Source organism: Elgaria multicarinata, chromosome 1, assembly GCF_023053635.1.
Source record: "Elgaria multicarinata webbii isolate HBS135686 ecotype San Diego chromosome 1, rElgMul1.1.pri, whole genome shotgun sequence".
Lineage (NCBI taxonomy): Eukaryota > Metazoa > Chordata > Lepidosauria > Squamata > Anguidae > Elgaria > Elgaria multicarinata.
This window is the reverse complement of record NC_086171.1, coordinates 169,506,954-169,528,850: the sequence shown is the minus strand read 5'-3', so window position 1 is coordinate 169,528,850 and position 21,897 is coordinate 169,506,954. Positions and strand designations below refer to the sequence as shown.

Here is a 21,897-nt window from a genome sequence, read left to right as displayed (position 1 = left end):
ATCAGTTTTATAAACACAAAAAATGAGTTGCCTAACTCACATCCACATCATCATTTTAACCCATTCTGTGATGAGAAGGAGCAGACTATAGAGTTATTGGATCCAGCTTTCTGGTTCTACCCATGGCTGGACACATGGGCCTTAGATCCAGATGTGCAGGGTCCAGGGCAATAGTCCCACTCTATCTCTAGTATTTCATTAGCAAATATATACTGGCTTATGGAGGTTCATTTATTATTAGCCTGGATAACAGCCACTGATAGGCCTATCCTTCATCAATGACCTTTTTAAAAAGCCATTGAAGCTAATATGGTTCTTTTGAGTTTCATCTCTTTCCTCAGAGAAGCCCAGCTCTTGAAGTTACAATCCTAAACATTCTTATGAAGGAGTAAATCCCAATGAACACAATAGGATTCACTTCTGAAATCAAAATGCGTAGGATCACACTGAAAATTACCTAACGCAGGAATAGGCCAAATGGTTCCTACAGGCACCAGTGTGCCCTCAGATATCTTTCTTGGTGCCTTACTCCTCCCACTGGGATAACTTCAAAGCAAAGTGAGAGCCTTTAGCTACTCCCATCTTCTTTTCCCATGAATGCCTCTGGGCCTTATGTGTGGCTCAGAGATATTTTTATGAAATGAAGATGGCAGAGGGCTGCAGGCCAATGCTTCAAACTGCAGCATGCCGATTGGTGGTGGTGTCCAAGATAGTTTCTTAAATCCCCAAATTTGCTCACAGGCCCCAAAAACATTGCCTACACCAGACCTAAAGTAACTTCAGTGTTGAGCAAGTTAGGGCTAATAATTTAAGGCTAGTTTATGCATACAAGCATTGTTCATTTTTTTGTGTGTGATTGTGTACTTGGTAGAAACTGAAGTGTGAATTCAGCAATATGCAGGCAAGTTTTAGTTCTGCAATACTGGCCCCAGTTTACCAGATGCTGTAGTCAGAGGATTTGTGGCTCTCTCCTTGTACTGCTCAATTCAGAAGCATTTCTTCATGCAGTTGTGTAACCACATACAACTACACAAAGAAAACGACTTGTACTTGCTAGCATGGTTTGGCACAAAGTAAAAATATTCCTCTATGGCAAGAAATTTTCAGTTCTTCACTATAACATGGGGAGAGAATGTACTATATTAAATGAAAGGACTTTGGGGTGGTGTTGGTAATACTGGCTTTTGTACTGATGTTTATGTACAATACACAACAGAATTGGGTACTATTCAGATCTCATTTACTGGATAAGGTTGTCTGAGAAATGCATAACCAAACCGATTCTGAATTAGAACTAAATATATTAATTTATAACTGGAACACATTCTTTAATCCCAGATAAACATTCTCATGCCATTTCAAGTTCTTTGAAGTTTGTATAATTGAGGTCTTCATGGAGTTTGGCCATCATAATTCATTTCACTGTTTGAGATAACTCCATGTGTCCAATGGGGTTGTGATTGTAGAGCTATCTCTTAAATTGAATGGGGATAATCTGAGCCTGTGTGTGTAGCTGGATTAGGAATAATGTCTGAATAGCATCTATGGTGTTTTCAATATATTTAAACATCTTATTTTGATTCAAAAACATCTTCCTAGTTTATTTAAAACATTTATGGACTGCCTTCCTCTATGAGCCCAAGGCAACTAACATAATAAGTTCCAATTGTAAGAACGGTTTTCAAAACAGTTTGATGACAATAATACAATAAAACATCCATAAAAGCAGAGAGGAGAAAAATATAAACAATATAACCTATGAAAAAATAATTTAACCAAAGCAATAATGACTACTTCAGAAAGTTTACGGTTCAAAAGCTCTCTTAAAAAGCAAGGTTTTCACGATCCTATAGAAAGCCATATATAGATTAGGAATTGAAAAGTATGTATAGATTAAGGGACTTGTTTGAAAAAGGAAAACCAACAACAGAGGATAAAATATTGGAAAAACTACAAGGAAAACCAATAAACTGGCTACTTATTCTACAGGTCAGAACATTTGCAGAAAAGCTCTTTAACTCCAGACAAACACAGAGGTCTCTAACATTGATTGAAAACCTCTGCATTCAGTCAAAAGAAGTACTGAAAAGGGGCAGTAATCTACTATATATTTAATTATGATAACAGAGGGGTATGGGGATTCATAGGAATTAAAATAAGTCTGTGAGAATGATTTGGGAATAATATCAGAAGCAAGCTGGGAATCACTGGCCCTGTTCAGAAGATACCTTAAACCACGTCTTCAACCACAGTGAATACGTTTTTTTGCCTTATTCACCATGGTTTAAGGGGTCTTCTGAACAGGGCTGATGTGGACAAAACAGCCATTAAGAACTGCATCAGCCCAGATTAAAGAATCAATGCTTAAAAGTTGTATACATGTGACACCTCATCCCGTAAGATTACACCACATCAAACAAGAGCTCACACCATTATGCTGCAGAGGGGGAACACCTGTTTCACATGTGGTGTGAGTGTGTTCATGTGCAAACTTTTCAGTTAGAATTTTTTAAAGACATCTCAGGCATGACACAACAATTGGCACCAAATTTCTGTCCATTTATGATGATGCCGTGACCCTTGTAATCCATAAAGAGTTAGCTTCTCTATTGGCAGTAGCACAGAAGGGTGGACAAACCAAGTCAGGCTGTATGGTCCAAGGATGGCGTAGCAGGATTTTCCAAATGGCACTTAGCTGATTGATTAGGGGGCTGACCAAGCAAGATGGTTTCATAAAGATATGGTTTCCGTTGTTGGCTTTTATTAACAAAAAAGAAAATAGATTCCAGTCACACAGAGATTGTTTTGTGCAACACGTCAGCACTACAAAACTGAATGTGGATGTTTATGTACTATAAGCTCTTGTACTCTATTATTAAAAGTTTTAGCTGTTTAACGAAAAATATTTATTTATTTATTTATTTATTTTAAAAAGGCTCCCGAAAAACCTCTCTCCTTGATTTGCCTGCATTATTTAATCATGCCTCAACAGAAGGTTTGTAATTTACACAGAGGCATGAACACTTTCATGATTTAACTGATTTGCTTTTATAGATGATTAATTGGATTTATCTACTCTGGATTGCTAGCACCAAATCTAATGAGGTCAAAGCCAATCCTATGTTGTAGGTATTGACATGACTACCACATTCCTCGTAGTCATGCCAAAGTAGTTACCTTTCTTTCTGAGGCACTTTGCATTACCCGAAGTAAGGCATGAAAAGACAAGATTGTGAAAGTGTTTTTTTAAAAATAAATCTAACAGCCTCACCCACTTTCTGCATTGCAGATACACTTGTCCTCCACAAGAATGAGGAAACTCTCAGAAAGGATAGATTTCTTTAAAGCAACATTTTACTGAGCAGTTACAGAGCACAACTTCCATAGAATTTTTTTTGCCAGTCTATCATTATAATGTCTTGGGCATCAGTTAAATAATTGTATTTTTATTTATTTGTATTTAAAACAACCCCCAAAGCAGTTTACAAAAGAATAACAAACAAAAACCATACTCATACATACACACCCAATAGTATCTTGAGGTTGATAAAAGGGATGTGCAAGAACTTCATTTCTACTAGCAAAACACTTGAACAAGCCCTTTCTGCCCCCATGAACGCATTTTCAGAGAAAATGTTTGCACGTTTCTAAACTTGTGAGCCTCTTCAAGAAATGTGTATTTTTCATACTTTGCTGAATGGAGAAAAGTGCTCATTTTCTGTGTTCATGTTTAAAAGATGTGCAGTTTTCCCAATCGAGAAACAAACAAGATGCTCGTGTTCGGGAATGTGAATATGGCAAACCAAGGTTCAGAGTGAAATTTGGAGAACCTTGATGGACTCAAACATTGCATGTTTATTTACCCATCTCTACTTGGTACAAAGATTGTTCGTGTCTGGGGAAAAGCTGAAAGCAAACAGATACTAGCCATTTATTTTTCTAAAGTTGATACCTTTAATAGCTTACAGAGCATATTCTGAGGGCCCATGATGCAGCAAACTTGTTGAAACTAAGCAGATCTAGGGTGGGAGACCTTCTAGAAGAACCATTTACATTGCCTTGGGTTCCATGACGGAAGGAAGGTGACATATATATGTAGTAAATATTTTTTAAATAAATAAAGAAGCTTCAGTTATAGCATTTTGAAAAGAGAGTTAACCACACACACTTTTAAAAATTAAAAGTCTTGTTGGCTGCATAGGAGTCTGCCACTTCTTGCTATGTATTTGTCTGGATTATGTATTTTTATGCCACTTTTGATGATCAGGGGAAGTATAAGCGCTCTTAGGGAAACTGTTTGTTTTCTCATAAGTGATGCTAATGTATTTGTAACACACAAAAGTACCAATTGCTTTGAAGATACAGAGATTTAATTCTCATTGACACTGCCTTTGTCATAGGGTTTTAAATTGTAATTCTGTATTACTGTATTGATTTGTTTATGTATGTTTTTGCCACGGCCTTTGGCTCGAACATTAAAATTTCATCTTTGTTGAGTCCTGCTCTTCTATTAACAACTACCCACTTTTTTCCTTATAATGCATTCACTTTACAGTGAAGAGATATTAATGTTATTTTTCGGTTCCCAAGATCAAAAATGTTTTCTGATGTCAGGCAGTCACATTATTGTTTTACAATGAGAGGAACAGAGGCACATACATCCTCTTTTGGGTGTAGTCTAATGGACAGAGTGTTAGACCAAGAATTCCCTGCCACCGCTGCCAGCATGAAACTTACTGGGTTCCAGAGGATAAGTCACTCTTTCCCAGCCTAATCTATGAATAATGTGAGATAACCACATACGTGCTGCCCTGTATATGTTGGGAAAAGGGTGGATGCAATTGATGAGTAATACATAAATTCTTGTCTTGAAGATCAATTGGGAAAAAATGCATGACTCAAGTGTCCAGATTGCCAGTCAGGCAATAGAATTGGTTAGGCTTCTCTGTTTTTCTGTAGACATCCTAGTTCCCTCAGAGTAGAACTATTTCATCCTGCAGTTTTAAAGGATTAAGATTTTTGCGGCATGGCCCTGCAAATTGCTTCTGCAAGATCTTAAGTAAAGACGTGGAGCTCTTAAGTAAAGATGTGGAGCTCCATTACACGTAATCCCCCCCCCCTGCTTTCCCTTTGCTTTTTTTTCTCTCTCTTATGCATAAGCACATCAAGCTAATGGTTCCTTTCACCTGAATACGCTGCTCTTTCAATTGTTGGCCCTTCCACTCCACTCGCCCCATCTCTTTCTCCTTCCAGTTTGATAGCAAACCACAAGTTCATTGGTTGATCCTCTCTCCCCCCCCCCCTTAATAAGACATATACAAACAGGTCCTGTCAGCTGAGTACTTAAACCACCTTTCTGCCAGGCAAAATGGAACGACCCTTTAGCCTGGCTCTTTGGGAGCACCAAGTGAGTACAATCCTGTCTCTGCAGAGATTTGGGCATTGTATGATTTTAAAAAACGTTTTCGAGCCTGGGGTGCAAGGTTTGGGTTTTCTATTGAGGCTTGGAGCTGGCTGCTGGGAGAGATCACTTTTCCCTGCCAGGACCTGATGCAATCCATTCAAGCCAATAGCAAGGCTCCCATCACAGCACACGCCCCCACAAAGGAAAACGTGAGTACAGCACTACACGGAGGCTTAAGGGCACATTAAATGTGCTTAGGAAAATAATCCAGACTTTAGGCGTTCTAGGAAAAAGACGGGAAAGGTTGGGGAAGAGGCAGAGTGTCAGCAGGACAGGCATGGCATCATGTGAGTACTATGCTGCAAATCCGCACACCAGGCATGGCAAGAGTGCACTAAATCGCTGGTACGATGGAGCTTGTGAACAGCTTTTCACCATTTTAGATCTCCCATCTTTGTTAGAATGGCACAATGTCATGGTGAAAGAGAAAGAATAATTGAGCATTCTGATTATTGATACTAACATAAACCTAAGGAGCCCCCTCCCGCCCAGTCTGATCCTGTGTATTCTGCTCGTAAAGAAAGAATGGATTAAATTGTAGGAAGCCACACACTGATTACTGAGGAATAAACCTGCATGAAAAACATGTGCAGGAATAGCTCAGCTACAGTGTGAGCAATTTTCAAATCCCTCCCTGTGCCATCCCATTTTTCAAAAGTAAAGAAGCCCACACAACGTTTGCTGGGTAGATATGAGCTAGTCACTGAGTTTCATGTACATTACACCCTACCCCACCTGGGCCTGTATGAACTGAGGAACCCCATTTTGTTCCTACTGAACAGTACAGAGGGAAAAAATGTTCATCTATCTATCTAGGTAGACATCAACTTACAAAATCACCTGCTATAATCTTTGGCAGAAAGAATATATTTTAACGGCATACAATGGGAAGTCACTAGTGTTAGTTTTGCCCCATAGAAATAAGCAATCAAACCCTGTGACAGGTCACCCACTGAAAAGTCATCACCACATGCTGACTTTTAAAATAAAGTTTATGATCAAGCACTGACGATTATAATTTCAGGGAAGCAAACAACTAACATTAGGTACACAGGGCTTGATTTCCTTTGGTAAATTGTGAAACAAACAGTCTGATTATTTAAAACTGATGTCCTCTTTCTGAATTGTGCTGGAGGGAAGGACACAGTGCTGACGTAACTAAAATGTGCAGTACCACACCCTTGGCCTTTTGAAACACCCTCCTGACTGCTCTACTAGATATCTGCTGCTGGAATGAGGTGGGAGTTGTAACAACAGTTCATAAGAAACTCCCCCCAAAAGAAAAAAGATGCTTGTAGCTGCTGAATGCAGTGCTCTATTGCAAATAAATACTGAAACAGCAATTACGAAGTTAGGAAAGAGTTGTGAACCTATGCATCTCTTACAATTGTCACTACCATGCCACTTTATAATATTCCATATTGTTTAACAGTTATGCTTTTAAAGTTGCCACCTAAAAAATGGGGGTGGATGGGTCACAGATTGGCCAAAACCTGTGCTTTACTCCCCGTTCAAAGGACTATAAGAAGGAGATGAATTGCGTAAGGCTGAATACAAAATCACTAGCACAAAGTTTTTCCTTTTCCTTCAGCTTTCTGCATTATTATTATTATTCATTTTATTTTCTACATTTCTATACTGCCCAGTAGCCAAAGCCCTCTGGGTGGTTCAGAAAAGTTAAAATCACAAAATACAACAATGTAAGATATAAAATCTTTTAAAGTTTAAAACAGCCTGAAAACAAATTAAGAACCAGAGCAACAGTAGAAAAATCTAATAACACAGCAACACATTTAAAACTAAAGCTGAAGGATTAAATAGCTTGGGAAAATAAAAAGGTCTTTACCTGGCACTGAAAATACCACACAATGTATACACAAGGCGAGCATCTCTGTATGGAATGCCCTCTGTTGTGGCTATTCGTCTGCTGCCCCTTACGCCTGGAACGCTCTTCCAGAACATTTGAGAACTACAAGTTCAACCACAGCTTTTAAAGCTCAACTAAAAACTTTTCTTTTTCCTAAAGCTTTTAAAACTTGATGTTGTGCAGACTTCTACTGTTACTTTCTACTGTTAGTTTTTCCCTACCCTGTGCCTGCTTACCCTTCCCTGTACCTGTTGGTATTCTCTTCCCCTCCTTATTGTTTTACTATGATTTTATTAGATTGTAAGCCTATGCGGCAGAGTCTTGCTATTTACTGTTTTACTCTGTACAGCACCATGTACATTGATGGTGCTATATAAATAAATAATAATAATAATAATAATAATAACCAGGGAGCCTGCGACATTACACCTATACCAGGCCCAGCATCACCACTAGAAAACCTGAGGGAGGGTTAAATAAAACCTTTCCCCTAGCTATGAGGGAAACAAGTTAAATATAGGATCTGTTTTTAAATGTACTATGGATATATTTTGGTGAGGGTGTTTGATAACTGTGAAGCAGGTAAATAATGCCAAGCTGACATGTGGTAATTGGTAGCTAACAAAATAATAAGTTTATTGTAATGTTAAAAGCTTCAAATGAAAATATAATGCTTCCAATCCTTCCTAATCCAAAGTCCCCAATCACCTACCACCTCTTTCTCTCTCTCTCTCTCTCCCCCACCAATCCTAAATCCCTAGCAATTAATCTCCTCTCACACCACAATTCCCACACAACAACTCTGACACACCCTAACCAACCTAATATAGCTATTACATCACAAACCACACCCACTCAGTTCTAACATTCCACACTCACCATACATACTAAATTAGATATATACAAGATACTCAATTGTGGGGTAACGCCACAGAGCCTTCACCGGAAAAGCCTTCCTAACAGACACCCACCTCACCTCATTTGGTGGAAGCATGACCGTAGAGTCCAAGCAGATATATATTGGAGGAGACAATCCTTTTGGTAGCCTGTCACCAAACCATTTAGGGCTTTAACAGTGAATACCAGTACTTTTACTGTTCCTGTTCCTCAAAAATTAGTTGTGGTGGCCAGGCTATAACTGTAGCAGTTATCATCTCAATCAGCTATCTGAAAGACTACATCTTTTCAGATATCTGGCTTTTTTTAAAAAAGGTAAATATTTTAAGGTAAATATTTTAACTAGATGCATCTGGTCCAGTAAGAGGGTTCATTTTACCTGTTTTAAATAACATTGGTTGAAAAACAACAACCCAGTATGTCAGTATTTGAGTACAACACAACAAGACTCTGAAGCTGGAATCTGAGAGATGTGAGGCAAGAACTGAACTCATTAATGATCTGGCCAATGGAGGGAAAGCCAGCTAGACCAGCAAATCAGCCTCTTTAACAGCAATCATTCAAGATAAGTCATATGTCAAACCCAGATTTTTCTTTAAAAGCCTTTGCCAACCTGGTGCACTCCAGATGTTTTGAATGACATCTTCCATACTCCCTGACCATTGACCACATTGGCTAGGCCTTGTGGGAGTTTTAGTCCAAAACATCTGGAAGGCACAAGGTTGGGGAAGTCTGTTCTAAAAGCTTCCAAGATCAACAGGGATATTCTGTTCCAGATCAGACCTACCTTGCCCTCCCTATTCCAGACCTTGGGTCATCCTAATTTGGCCAGATCCAGAAATGATACATGTCAACTTGACTGTAAACAAAACTGAACCCAGCAAGTTTGCCAGCTCCTTGCTTAAGGGTAATGCCCACACCTTTGTATGCGTCGATACACAGAGCATTTCATTTCATTTATTATGTTTCTTTTCATCCCCTATAGCAGAAGCTCTCTGGGTGGTTCGGTTCACAAAAATACATTATCTAAAAATACATTATCTAAAGTATAAAATCATTAATGTAAGGACATAAAACAGATAGCATCCACAACAGCAACATATTATCTAAACAATTTAAAACCAACTGCCAATTGAAGACCTGATCAAAAGGCTTGTTACATGCTACCAAATGCAAGAGCAAACTTGTAAGCTCTGTGCCTCCACCCTCTTCGTCCCTCTCCAACCTTGGCTAGCAGGACCCTAATTTTGCCCAACAGCTGGAATTGTGTGGGAGAGGACTGGTGAAGGAATGTGACTGGAGATGCAATAGCTGCAGTTTTGTTCAAATCCCAGTACATGTAAATATTCATTACCTTGGGCAAGGTCCTAGCAACCCTAGTAATTTAACTTCCCCATAAAATTTCAGATGGGTAAATTTAATACAGATTCACAATGCAATCTTACACGTCTACTCAGAAGTAGGTCCCACAAAGTTCTCTGGGCCATATTCCCAGGTATGACTGCTGCCTAACTGTTCATTATAGCTTCATACAATGGGATGTTACACACTGCCTTTTTGTGTGTGGTTATATTTAGTTATATATTCGAATAAGATTAAACACTGAAAACAATTTGTATTTGGTTTTTAGGAATTTATACATAAGTTCTCTATGCACATTAGGTAATTAATGCTGTGGGGGGAAACCACCAGCTGTGATATGTTGAGAAAATATGTCAACCTGTTTCAAAGTACAAGTTTCAAAGAAAATTCTAATCACAGGGAATGACTTAAAAAACTATTATTAAACAGAAACATCTTATAAGCCTATGATTAAGGGGAAAATATTTTTCTTCCTTTCTTTTTAAAAGTAGAGAGGTTCTTTACACAACCACTTTTCCTGGAAGACAAATGTTGTAATCCACTTGAGTCTTTGTTTATTAAATAATCAGGGGGCTGATCAGAGGCTAATATGCAAACACAACACACACAAAACAGGACCTAGATATTCAGGTCTCAGCTTGCTTCTCTTCCAAAAATGTCCCACATGAACATTATTTTGTTTACATAGAGACTGGTAGTACCCAAATACACTTGAAAAAAAATAATGTGTAAGCTGGCCAAAATTCTTTAGGCTAGTTATTCAGTAAGAACAACCAATCAACTAAAATGGGTTGGTGGAGGGAGAAACAAATGGAAAAAACCCCAAGTCTATAGGAACTGCCCTCCCTTTTTTGGCTTTTTGTTGTTTTATTGAATATTTAGCCTGAGGAAGAGTTGTAAGGAACCTCAAAGACTGGCCACTACTTTCTGATGATTTAGTCACTCCTAGGGTGACCATATAAAAAGGAGGACAAGGCTCCTGTATCTTTAACAGTTGCATAGAAAAGGTAATTTCAGCAGGTGTCATTTGTATATATGGAGAACCTGGTGAAATTCCCTCTCCATCAGAACCGTTAAAGCTGCAGGAGCTATACTAGAGTGACTAGATGCAAAAGAGAGCAGGGCACCTGCAGCTTTAACAGTTGTGATGAAGAGGAAATTTCACCAGGTTCTCCATATCTACAAATGACACCAGCAGAAATTCCCTTTTCAATACAGGAGCCCTGTCCTCCTTTTCATATGGTCACCCTAGTCACTCCCAATAAAATGCATTACACTGCCATCACTTTTGGATTTTCTTCTAATGGACCAGCATAACTTCTGGCATTTTTTTGTAAGAGAGCGAAAGAGGGCTTTATGATGAATTTTGATCCTGGGATTCCTTCCCCCACGTAAAGAAGTTTTGCTGATTCTAGATAACAATGTTGGCGCAACAATTCCATACAGAGTATCCTTGCTCATCAAAACAAGGGTGTACAAATTCTCTCTAATGATAACAACAGCCTCAGCTCTCAGTGCAAATCTATATGATACAGGCAAAAATTATTGAATACTGTGAAGAGGCCTTATCAAACATGAGCACCAAGTTCAGGAAAACAAGTGAACACCCACATATGGCTCAAAACTCCAGCTGATAAGGGGCAAGCTACTGTTTTTTTCATTTCTCCGTAACTCGATTGATATAGTATAAAAAGAGAGAGAGAAAATGTATTATACAATGTCCAAGTGGAACAAATTTCACTACAAAAATTGAATCCAATTTTTGTTTCTTCCAGTATTATGTTTGCCTGTTTATTGACAGTGCACAGATGCCCGGCAAAATCAGGAATTTCTCCTGTAAAAATAAAATAAGATTGTTGTAAAACATGCTTGCTTCAATATGTAAACCACTTAAAAAGATTTTTTAAGGGGCATTCACTCCTCTGTTCAACCAGAAAAGGAGTCATAAAAATAGCTGCCACCACCATTACTAAACAATGGCAAGGCTAAGGCGCTGGCAGTAACAACCTTCTATTTGCAGATGTTTTATATTACCGGTAGTTTACTTTTAATTTGCACTGTTTAGAAGACACCTTAAACCATGGCTTTAACCACGATGAATAAGGCAAAAAGCTTTATTCACTGCAGCTAAAGCCATGGTTTAAGGTGTCTTCAGAACAGGGCCATTCTTTACAGGCTGAGTATACTCACACTCCTACACTGGAGTTTAACATTACAATTTAACCAGATTTGTTTTTAAGGGATGAGAGTGCAAAGAGCAGCTCTGTCTTCCTGCTTATCTGGAGCCAGTCTCCACATTCTTCCTAACCACTAGCATGAGAGCAGTTTCACAGAAACAGAAAACTGCTGCATGCATACGTTGCTGCCCCGCCTCTTCCTCTTCAGACTATTCAAGTGAAACCTACTACACAAAATGTTGTTGTGTATAGCGTGCTCTTGATCAGTGTTCCAGCCAGCCATATCTTCTTTCAAGATACTCCCTTCCCTTTCCAAATTTTTATTTCCCATAAAAGGAACTCAGCACTCTGTGGCCTCTCTGAGCCTGCTCAGTCCATATTCAGTTGTTTTGATGGGTTCTCCCCCTACCCCGTTTTCCACCTAAAGATATTTTCTACCTCTGCAAATCTTGCAGTTCCCCCAAAATGCTGATATCTCCTTCAGAAGCCCCATTTTGGCTATATAGCTGCGCCTGCATCTGCTAATAGTATATAAAGTCAAGGTGGTTCACCCAGCACCCCACTCTGCCACCAAAGCATTATAAGAATGCGTGGAGGGAGGATAGCTCTGCCCAGCCACCATTGTCCATGATGGAAACCTTCCCTGCTATCCATGTGTTCAGACGCTGTGGGAAAAGGCTCTCCGCATATACCCATAAATGCACATAGCACTTCTCCATGCAAGGAGGGACACTGGCTCAATCAGGGTTTCTCCTTGCATGGAGGAGTACTACCGTATGTGTCTACATAAATGCAGGTGAAGAGCCCTTTCCCATGCCCTCCAAACATGCGGTTGGCTGGGAAGCATTTCCATTGCAGACATCAGCAGCATGGGTGCAGTGTGCAACAGTAAGAGTCAGGGTTAGTCTGTGTGACCCCCTCCATGCATTGTTTTCGTGTGTGTGTGTGTTTGTGCACACACGCACATGTGCATGCATGTGTAGGTTTTAGGGGAAACAGCCTATCATCAGCAGTTTAAGTGGCTTTTTAAAATTACAGGGAAGCTGAGTTTAAAAAGCAACAACTTGGGGCCAGTGGCTGAGAGGGAAACTCAGCATTAGAACATGCCCTTCATATTTGGTGGAAGTCACTTCCCATCAACCCTCAGCATGGCCACTTGTTAGGTATCTTTGCACTTATAGTCCAAAATATTTGTAGGGCATCAGGTTGGGGAAGTCTGGAGTACATAAACGGTACACCTATACCCCTTTGGATTGCCACCATAAGAACATACACTGGAGTTTGTGTTTTCACGTGTGCATCAATTGTAGCTTAATTATGATGCTTTAAAGTATACCACGCAGTATCACAAATTTCACATCCAAGCAGAATCACAACATTTCTTGATTGGCAAAGGCTAACTTAAAGAAGAGGTTAAGGATGTTAAAAGAGAGTTAATTGTTGAACAGAGTTAGATATACTAGGATTAAATAATGGAAAAAGAGGTGGCCAAAGCCACTAATTGGAAAAGGTAATTTTTTACAAGCAATATTTTTTACTAGCAAAATACATTTTCTAATAGAATTGGAAGCAGTAAACTGTGATAGGAGTATATACTAGGCTGACAGGTATTACCCAGAGGACCTTCTCTTCTGCTGCTCCCAGACTGTGGAATGGCCTGCCGGAGGAGATTCATCAACTTGACAGTCTTTTAGCATTTAAAAGAGCAATAAGGACTGATCTACCGGCAGGCCTATCTAGTAGAATTTTAGAATGTTTTTAGGATATTTAAATAATGTTTTAATCATGTATACTATGTATTTAATCATTTTTTATGTGTTTTATGTTTGCTGTTGTTCCCCGCCTCAATCCAAGTGGAGAGGCGGGTAAGAAATAAAATTAAAAATTATTATTATTATTATTATTATTATTATTATTATTATTATTGAGATTTAAGATGCAATCCTATACTCATCTATATGGGGGTTTGTCACATTGAACACAATGGGCTTACATCTGAGTGAACACATATAGGATTGCAGTAATACTATACTAGTCTCTCTAGGAACAGACTGCATTACGTTAATCATATTGGCACTGCAGGTCTTGTAAGCAAAGTCTGAAATACTGAAAATTCCTTAAAACTGCTAAAATAACTAAGTGCTTCTGGGAAGAATTAGTTGCATGAGGACTTGTGTAGTGCTTTGTAAATCAGTGTGCACTTAAAGAAAACATGCAACCTCTATAGATTTAGCATTCTATAAATCACTCTCTCTTTTTGCTTCTCTTCTCTGGATGGGTTGAAATATTACAAATAGGAGTGTCATGCAAGAAAAAGCATGTAAAACCTGCTGTGATAGGTGAAGCATGCATTGCTCTTTAGGAGGATCCGCATGGAAAACAGCTTAATTGCCCTCAAAAGGGTAAGAGGTTCACCCAGCGGTATAACAGCATGGTTTCACTTTATTCCAGCCTTCCTCAACTTGATGTCCTCCAGATGTTTTAGATTTCAACTCCCAATGCTCCTAGCCACCATAGCTAATGATAAGGAATTCTGGGAGTTGTGGTCCTCGGGGGCGCCTACATGGTGCCATTTTGCCTACTGATTTCCCAAAAAACCTGCAGCATTGCTGCTGTGAAGCAGCATTGATAGGGTTACATGGCAGGAGTAAGCATGGGCTATCCAGGCTGGAAAATGAGCAGAGCTGTTGTCACATGGTGGTAATGGGCAGCAAATACTGACTGACTAAAACCCTCGAAAAGCATTTTTTGTTTGTTTTCTGGCAACGCCACCAACATTGTAGCTTTGAAAGCCTGTAACTATGCATCTGTGCATAAATGTATAAATTTATGCATTATACATAATAATTGTCTTTATTTTCATTCCAGAATGAGACTTTTATGTAACCACTCGCCTGGAGCCCGCCACCTACCACATATTCTCGCACCTATCCTGCACTGGCATCCACCCACTATGCCCATTCTCTTAATCTGAACTGAAGCCACCACTGACACATGACAAACTACCACGGTGACAAAGTTAAAATGTCACATCGAAAATGTGCAGCTACGTGGGGAATATTACGATACGGCTGCAAGTTGGTGGCTGCGTCATATAAACAACGGAGGGCAACTGCACAGCCACGGCGGAGTATAAACAGTGTATAGACAAGCCACCAAACATCTGGAGGACATCAGGTCGGTTAAGGCTTCTTTATATTAACCCCCTCAAACCATGCTGGGAGGGAGGGGGAGACATGCAGGAACATGCATGATTCTGGCTTTGAAATGACATTCCACAATAAAACATATACCTTTGAAGGCTCAAGTTAGGTGTGTTCTTTCTTACTTGTCCTGACTGTATTTCGTAAAAATTCGTACATTTGGGGTTCGTGATTCAAAGTGTAAGAGCTAAATAGCAGTAAAAAGAAAAGTGGCAATTGAGACTATGAAGCAAAACACAACCATATAATGAGAAGAAAGACTAAACATATTTGCTGAAGTTCAATGGTTCAGCTGTGCAGTGGAAACTCAATAGCTCTAACGCATGCAAGGGATGCCCTATAGGTCAGCGAATGCTCTACACATGTAAGAGATTTATCTGTTTAATGAGAGTTTTAATTTCACACACTCTACAGTATGTTGGAAGTGGAGTTTTAAGAATGCCATTAAAAGCTCTCCTTACACTACCACGCCTCGCACATCCTACATACATGTAAGAAAAACCCTAAGGAGTCTAAAAATGAAGAATGATGAATCAGTCTCCGAGGGGCTGCAGAGAAGAAACAGATAATGGGGTGAATAAGAATACTATTCCAAAGCATTATGACCAGCTTACCTTTTTCCCTTTTGCATTAATGCAACAACAGCAACAACGCCAACGCCAACAACAGCAAAAACAGCAGCCATAACTGCAAGTGCTGATAGGTGGGGTGGGGAAAAGAAGATCTGGTGATGAAAACTATCAGTGAAGCATCATCACAAAACTGATGCTATTTGGCATTGCTTTTAGGGATCACACGGGTTATGAAGCTGGCTTGTTTCAACAAGCCATAATTAAGTTTGACCCCCTTTAGGGTTCTGATGTTACGTTCTACTGCAGTTAATCTAAAACGGAAGCGAAAACTTCCAAATTCCTCCTCTTGGCTGCATTGGAGGAAGAGAAGGGAGGCTTGTTGTAGCTCATCCTAATAACACTAAACTGTGCCTTAGTGTTATACACAAACACAGTGCTGCATGTCAACAAGCGGAAAACCTAGATTGCAATCATTCATTCCTGTTCTACAGAAAACAGCCAATAATATTTGAAAGGAAAAATAACCAGAATATCAATTCTAACTGGCAAATTTATGATTATGAACCTTTAACGTTCACTGTTTTAAACTTTTGTAAACCGCCCAAAGAGTTTCGGTGTATAAATGTAATAAATAAATACAATAAATAAATCATCATCTTAATGTATTAGAGACTTTTCTCAAAAAAAAAAAAGACTTAAGGCAACATACAATAAGAATTAAAATGCACAAAATATTAAATAGCAGCAAAACAACTTCCAGTGTGCTTTCAATCCAAGCCCCCACAGAGATCAAGGCATGCTGGTGATGGGTGTTTGGCCATGCTGACTGGAAGTCATGGGAGTTGTAGTCAAACACATCTGGAGGGCATCAATTTGGGTAAGCCTGGCATAGGCATTCACCACATGAAACCTCAGATTTTCAGTACAGCACTACACATCTATAGGAGAAACTAGCCTGAGGTTCTACAAGGTGAAGGACCACACACAAATAGCTCCCCATATGGGGCAGCATCCAAATGACTGGAGTCAGCAACGATCACATTGAACTTGGTAATATAAATGGGCTAAAGTTTTTTTTTTCTTTAAAAAATAATCTGTTTATGCTGCACTACTCAATTCTGTGGGGCTCCCTCTTCCCCGCATAGCAAAGAAATGCAAATAATTATCAGATATAACAGAATGACTTATAGTACCATTTGTTACGGATTTTATACACAGCTAAAGGTTGATTGGTTTTTTCCCCCATAGATATGGTTCCAGATAACTTACTGATACCAATCGGGACTCCAGGCGGTGGCCCTTAAAGTAAAAATACATATATATATTTTTTAAAAAAGATCAATATATGCATTCACTTTTATAATGCAGATTCACATGTTACTTAAGGAGATATTATTTATTGGACCAAGGGCTTTTTTAAACGAGTAATTTATAGCACGCTCGTGACTGGGCACTCACGGAAGTTTGCAGGTCAGTTTGACAACGTTGTGAGCCTCCTGTATATCTCCTGCTCCTTCCTCCACTTATTCCATTTTTTTTTTAACGTTGGATATCCCCATTCTTCTGAAATATCTGGGATTTCTACAAACTTGCGCTACGAAATACCCACTAGAGGGCCCTGTCCTATTTAACTATATGAGCAGGGAAGTTTTCAATTACAGATCATGTGGTCACCCCTCTCCTCCCGTGTAATTTAGATTATTATAATTGTGGAAAAGAAGCAGGAAGCAAGTAAACGCAATTTCCCTTTAACCTAAAGAAGCCCCAAATCTCCTGCAAGTTGATCCAGGCATAGTGAAGAGAAGCACAAAGCCAGCTTAATTTTTCATAATTTTTCATTTTTTGTAGATCAAAAGCTGAATATGAGCCAACAGTGTGATATGGCTGCAAGAAAGGCAAATGCTATTTTGGGCTGCATTAATAGAAGTATAGCTTCCAAATCACGTGAGGTACTGGTTCCTCTCTATTCGGCCCTGGTTAGGCCTCATCTAGAGTATTGCGTCCAGTTCTGGGCTCCACAATTCAAGAAGGACGCAGACAAGCTGCAGCATGTTCAGAGGAGGGCAACCAGGATGATCAGGGGTCTGGAAACAAAGCCCTATGAAGAGAGACTGAAAGAACTGGGCATGTTTAGCCTGGAGAAGAGAAGATTGAGGGGAGACATTATAGCACTCTTCAAATACTTAAAAGGTTGTCACACAGAGGAGGGCCAGGATCTCTTCTCGATCCTCCCAGAGTGCAGGACACGGAATAACGGGCTCAAGTTAAAGGAAGCCAGGTTCCAGCTGGACATCAGGAAAAACTTCCTGACTGTTACAGCAGTATGACAATGGAATCAGTTACCTAGGGAGGTTGTGGGCTCTCCCACGCTAGAGGCCTTCAAGAGGCAGCTGGACAACCATCTGTCAGGGATGCTTTAGGGGGTTGGACTTGATGGCCTTGTAGGCCCCTTCCAACTCTGCTATTCTATGATTCTATGATTCAATAACATCGACAGCAGATTTGAAGTTGTATGAAGTGCTAGCTCCAGGTTTTGGAGAGCTCTTGGGCAAGACACCCACAATAGGCTGTTCTCCTTCAGTGAACCTACCTTCTCACCAGCATTGCTGCGTGCTGCTGCTTCTCCTTTCCTCATCGTTGCTACAACCAGCGCAAATGGATTTTCAGAGCCCTTATGTCAGCTAAAAGACTTATACTATCACGTTGGAAGGGCAAATGCTCACCTCCGATAATGCAATGGATTGAGAACTTAACAACGCTATCAACATTTGAAGAGGTGTTTGCCACGACACAGGCTCTGAACACCAGACCTCACGTCTGCCACCACTTATTATGGGGCGACACAGGCTCTGAACAACAGACCCGGCCGAGGCTACTCCCTGCTCAAGCCAAGCACCACCGCTTGATACGCCTGAGGCAAGGGATAAAAACCACTTTCCTCCAAACTATGTGGAGAAAGGGGTTTAAATTGGAGAAGGATTTTAATATATATAATAATGCGCTGTGAGTTATATCTGCTTAGGTGAATGATTGTCAGAGTGGGTGTTATATGTGTAAACTTAAGATGATAAATGCCAAACAGACAAGTGGGCTTTTTGTGGTAGTTTAAAAACAAAACAATCAAATTTATTTTTAAAAGTTCACAGGCTTTGTTTCAAATAAAACAATTAAAAACCTTTTTGAAACCTTTCATACAATCCTGTCACTCATTCACATACGTGCTTTCCTTTTTCTCACACAATCACTCTTGAACTTTTTTTATTATCAGTATTGATTAATATACATCCACTACGTGCACACTACACTCTAAAGACACCACTCACTACAGTGACTCTCAAATTTCCCAGAACTTAAGTACCATAAACACAGAGTGCACTACAGACTCTAAGAGTACCTAACAAGTCCCCCTGAAAAGTTTTCTCAATCCCCTCGGTCATTCCCTTATATATCACTCCTCCCCCCTCCCAAGACATTCTAACTCCGCCCACTCAGGCCAACGTTCTAAAAACCATAGACTTACAAACCGCAGACATACATTTGGAATTGACTTGTGGGGTGTAACGCCACAGTGTTATATAATAGGCACAACTTGCGAGCAGATAAATACATGGATATATGGTTTGGTTTTCTTGAAACCTATGCATAACTCTCCCCCCTTTTTTTAAATGAAAATTGGAAAAATTGTGATATTCCTATATATGTATTTTTTTCATGGTTTATTTTTTGTTCTGTTTTGATAATATTCACAATAAAAAAGAGGGGGGAAATCATTGCTACAACCTGCTTGCTTGTCAGGAAGAGAGCCAATGAACATGCAAGCAGTGACAGATACTGTTCCTGATCTACTGGTGATGAGGAGCAGATTTGGGACCTCGCCTCAGTGGGTCCCCCTCGGCAGATGGGCAACCATGCCGAACCTTGATGCAAGGCCTGCTTGCGTGGAAGGATATGGCCACTTTCATATTAAAACATTTTAGCACAGCAGAGCAAAAGGGGAAGCATGAATAAATACTGCCAAGGATATGTAAAACAAGAGAAGTTGTACAATGAATATTCTTGTTGGCTAGCATGTGTGTGTGTCTGTTTGTGCGAACACACCCATACCCATACAAAATCAAAAGTTCTTGACCTACAGAAAGTGTAGCCTACATTGCTTCCTCACATTCTTATCCTCTATCTGGACTGCAGAGATATTATAACAAAATAAAATCATCATCATCATCATCATCATCATCATCATCATCATCATCATCTCACTATTTGAAGGAAAGCCTATATGATATACTGTTTCTGAATGTGCAGTTTGGTTCTTTAATTCTCCCCCGCCGGCGTTCCAAACTTTTCACAGAATTAAATAAAGGAACAGCTTTTTTTCAAAGTAAAGCTGGGATGCTACTTTATATATATATATAAAATCCTCTGTCGTACAGACTAATCTTGCCTTATCCATCGCTAGATCAAGGCTAATTTTAGGATTATCTTTATCCACTTGAATTCAGGAAAAGACTATATCATAGATGCGTACATTGAAATAATCCATTTATTTCCAAAATGTACATGCTACCTTACTAGCCCTGCAGGCTCCAAACATAGGATTTTCTTTCAACTCACCTGTGGAATTAACACCTTCCTTCATTGGTCTTTTAGCGAGAGGCATGGATGTGGTAAGGATAGCAGTGGCTATGTAAAAAAGTAACAGGAAAAAGTCATTTCAGAATTGTATCTTGTCTGTACCATAAACAGAATCTTCCTGATCATCACTGGAAACTAATACAATCACATTTAAGTTTTTTAAAATACAGGAATTATCCAGTTTGCATTTTGTCTATATCATTTTCAAAATATCGCCACGATTGTGTTTAAATGTTAAAACCTCTTAATTAAATGAAGCTCTGAGAATTTATTTATTTATTTCACTTATATACCGCTCCCATAGCCAGGGCTCTCTGGGCGGTTTACAGATATTCTAAAATTGATGGGCATATACAGATTCTATGGCATGCAAGTATACAAATAAGTAGCATATACAGATTCTATGGCATGCAATTTTCCACAACAAAGTGTTCCCCAACCTTTTAGAAAACCTATCTTATTACAGATTTTAAATTAAATCCATCTAGGACCATAAAAACATATGGTGGCATATGGGGTTGCAAAGAATAAACAGCTTAACTGATAAAATTCGAAGGAATTTTCATATTTCTTGTTCGAAGGTTGAAATAGACATGTGTCTAAAAGGCTGAGAAACTATGATAGCATGCAGAGCAATCTGAAGTGTGTGTTTGGAAGGGGAGGGAAGCCAAGTGGCGGATCATCTGATATTTTCAAAGCCGGGCTAGCCAGGGCAAGAGATGGGCCCCGGGGGGGGGGGGGCTTTACTAGGCTTTTTAGCCAATGAACTGTTGTTGTTAAGAATTCCCCTCACCCTGCCCCACCCCACCCCACCCCACCCCTTGAAACCAGTGGCAGGGAAATAAGCTAGTGTAGCTTCAGCCTGAGGTAGCTGATGAGCCTGATCCAGGGGACTCTGGGGAACGCAGGCCATCCAAAGCCATCCTCACTCCTCCACTGCCCTGGCTTAAAGCATACTACTGGCAGGAACACAGCCAGCAATAGGCTTTAAATCAGGGCAGCCTTCTGCAAGTGGAAGGCCTTTTCGAAGACACTGGCTGAGTTCGGATGACACGCTAATCAACTGGGTGGGGAGTTAATAGGAACAGAATGGGAAACAACCATTGATTAGTCTTTCATGGAACAGCACACATAATTTCCTCCACTAGTGCATCACTGGATCCAGCCCAATACATTTCTACGGTGGCACTTTCTTACCTATCTTTTTGTAAGTTTGGGACCATATCCCTGGCTTTCACCAGTCACTTCAGTCTGATTAAATAGTATCTCAAAATTATTAATACCTGCCATTTTGTCATCTTTTTTTTTTATCAGCAGCATTTGCTAGAAGATTATTAAAAGACTGTAGTTCGAAATCATGGCACATCCTTCAGCTAATTTATCTTCTCATTTCTCAAGAGAGACTTTTTTTTTTTACCTTTACATTCAGGAGCAGGACCTCTCCAGACTCCACTTAAGTTATCGTCAGTTGTACAATGAATAGAAGCCTCTCCCATAAGTGAAAAGCCACGATCACACTTATATGTTATTCTTGAGTTATAGGTAAAAGTTCCAGCTCTTCCTCCATCATGTGATGCATTAGTGACATGAGGAGGAGAAAAGCAAGTGATCTCTGAAACACAGAAAAAGAGTTCATCAATATCAACAAACATTTCAGTTCTAAGCCTTTTGCTAAAACAATTGGACAATTGATTTCCTCTTTGGGAACAAGTTTAGTAGTTTG

At 39.6% G+C, this 21,897-nt stretch overlaps 1 protein-coding gene across 1 annotated transcript in view; it reads right to left on the bottom strand.

Annotated features, from left to right (window-relative positions):
- CR1 (complement C3b/C4b receptor 1 (Knops blood group)) overlaps positions 1-21,897 on the bottom strand; it is a 241,277-nt gene that overhangs the window by 205,499 nt on the left and 13,881 nt on the right. The gene's annotated exons all lie outside the window — the stretch shown is intronic.